The following is a 3400-nucleotide window of genomic DNA, read 5'->3' as shown; positions in this document are numbered from 1 at the left end:
TAATTTAATATATTTCAATCAGTTGTTAACTACATTGGCTTTGTTTGCTTTGAGGTGATCAAATATATAACTGAAAATGTTACACACACATTGCTATTAAGATAAAGAGTTAATGAATCTTATATTCATTCTTCTTCTGTTCCATAGCTTATTTAGAGCGCGCCACATATTTTTTCTCCCGATTTTGAAATGCTACGACCCTTCGAGGACTGTCACGTGTTATGATTATGAATACACCACTTTGTTGGGCATGCCAGATGTATAACTAGTTCTGTTGATCCTAAGACCAATGTCGTGCACTTGCAGTTCAACATCTGCTATTCTCTCCATGATTATTGGATTGCGTTTTGGGCATGTACCCATACACTTAAAGGAGAAGCCTTCAACTCAAAGTGATTAATCAGTGATTGACATATGACAACCATTTAACTTGCTTATTTCATTTACTGCAGAGAACTGGTTCTGTTCCTTTTGGGTTGTCTCACATTAACACTACAATGGTGGAAGTGAGCTATTTTGATGAAAGAGAAGGGATCCTTGGTAGATGGATGGCTTTTATGATTGCCTAAGGTGTGATTGTGATTATTGAAAAGATTTTTTTACACTTTTTTGGATTTGAAGGAATGTTCTACAGATTGTTCCTTGGGTTCTCTTTCTAATGCATAGTAAGCTAACATGTTTATCATTCTTTGAATTTGCATGTAACGTTTTTTTAAATGTTATTAAAGCTCATAACACTATAATTTTCGTAATGTATAATTAAGTATTTGATTTAAGATAAAAAGGAATTAAATTTAAATTTGCGTGTTTAAATAATTAGTTTTGTAATAAATATGTGAGTATTTTATAAGGTGGTTTTGGGTTTGTCTAGGTATCCTCTTTGGTTAAAATCCTATGAGACAGTAGAGTGAGAAAGAGAAAAATCTTTTTTTGTAACATTTTCACTTAAACAAGAGGTTCCTCCGCTTAAGCGACATTGATTGCTTAAGGAGTATGGGTTTTCGCTTGAGGGAAAGTAAATCTCTAATGACATTTTCACTTAAGTGAGAATGGTGGAGGGTGACAAACATATAAAAAGGAATTCTCTCTTTTCTCACTAACAAATAAAAAATTAATTTATGATAACAAAATATTAATTTATTATTTCAAAGACTATTAAGAGTAATTTGTCTGCAACAAAAACTAATTTTAAAATTTTGGGAAAAAAAACCACATACCCCAAATTTAGAGACTAAAATAATAATTAAATCTTGTTTAAATCTAATTTTGATATCAAAGATTAATTTTTATACCTATTTTAAAAGTTGTTGAAACTAGTTTGACAAGAAAATGGATTGATTTTTCAAATTAAATCATAATATTGATTCATTTTGAATTTTTATTTTAAAATTATCACAAAGTACTAAAAATTATCATAAAGTATTAAAAATATATATCAAGTGTCAACATCAGGATTAAAAAATAATTTACCAAAATTTAGGGACAAAAAAATATTTTTAAATTTTAGAGAGAAAAAAATCTCCCATTGAGGGATTAAAACAGTAATTAAGAAAAAAGTACTACTATTAATGTGTATTAAAAAAAAAAAGGTTTGCGGAAGAAACATTTTTTTCTCAGCCGTGAGATCCAATCCAATGGTGCACAACATTGTTGGATAGAAGCTGGTGAGGCATTGTAATGGAGAGGATATCCAGATCCTTATGGTATTTAATATTATTGAACAATCAATTTTACTTTAATATATTAATTATGGTGTTAATTGAATACAATAGATTCATTAAATTTAGTAAATGTAAAATATGTTTAAAGACATTAAAAGTTCATTATTTTTATTATTGGTTCAAATTATTGGATTATAAAACATATTTAAAAAAATAATAGACATTAATTTAGATTGGATAAATTCATAAATATATAAAAAAAATTATATATTAATTTCTATATATACTTACTAATTTGATTACATACTGTAATTATTAAATACGGTCATTAATGTTATTTAGTACTGGAAAGTCAATTTTACTCAATATCTTAATTAATAATTTTATTTATAAAATATGATATATTCGTTAACTTAAAAAAGTGTCATATATGTTTTAAGACATTAAAAAATCATTATTTTTATTATTGTTTAACAGAAATGGTTTATAACTTATTTTAAATTTTAAGAGTTAAATTGATATTAATAAAATGATAAATTTACATTCTCATGTAATAATTTATATTTAAATTTCTGTAATTATTAATTTGACTACATATATATTTAATAAATTTAATATATTTAATGAGAAAAAACAACAAAATAAAAAAAATGTAACTAAAAGTCAAAGGTCTACTAAATATATTACTATAAATTAATAAAAGACTTCAAATAATATTAAATACTCATTCACATATATATGTGTATGTGTGTTTGTATTGCTTTAAGCCAACTTGTTACCTAGGATTGAATTGAAGCAAGCACATTACTCTAAAATTAAAATCAAATTAAGATGAAGTTTATTTCTTCAATTTTATTCGTTGTGCTTATTCTTTCCATTGGGATTGATATGCTTTCATTTTCACTTATTCAAGTTAGTCACTTAATTAAGAAAATAAATGTTTTAAAATTTTCTTTTTGATTTTAACAAGAATTTGATCTAGAGATTCTTGGTTTAATATTGAATAGTGTGTGCGCCTCCGTGTGGCATAGAAAATTAATGAAGGTCCATTAAAAGTGACAGAGGTAAAAAAAAATTTGACATAAATCTCTACGACTAATATAAAGCAAAGTGTTTCATTGATTGTCTCAAGAAATATGAAAATAAGACTCAAGATCTATGTAATGCAGCAAGTGAGTGCATATATGATTGGCAATGCTAAGTGTTTAACTTTCTTTTCCACTGATGTCTTTGTGAATGTTATTATATATGTTACTTATGTAACCATAATGGTGATGATTAGATTCAAAGAAATAAATTACTCTTTCATATTAATATTTATTTGTCTTTCATTTTCTAATTCTTGTTTCAAAGTATGATTATTCTTTCATTCCATTGATAATTTATTTTACTTTGTAGAAAAAATGGAGATAAAATACTTAAAAACAAATTCATTAAATAAAAAAAATGACATTTTCAAAAAAAACAATAACATTTTTCCAATATATAAATTTGTAAATAAAACGTGAATTTAATTATTGTACATTAATAGTGTAAATAATTATTAGTTTTACACTTATCCAATGATGAATTAGTATATAATTAAAGATTATTGTTCATTATTTTAATTATCTTAAATATTATATCTAAAGTAAAATTTATGAAATAGGAAAAAAAATATGTTCTCATGATAGCCTTTCAAGATTAAACTCTAAAATGTATTCATCCTCAAGGTAAACAAAAGAACTAAAACAAATTCT

This window comes from Glycine soja, chromosome 6 (genome assembly GCF_004193775.1).
Source record: "Glycine soja cultivar W05 chromosome 6, ASM419377v2, whole genome shotgun sequence".
In the NCBI taxonomy this organism is placed as follows: domain Eukaryota; kingdom Viridiplantae; phylum Streptophyta; class Magnoliopsida; order Fabales; family Fabaceae; genus Glycine; species Glycine soja.
This window is presented reverse-complemented; position numbering follows the sequence as displayed.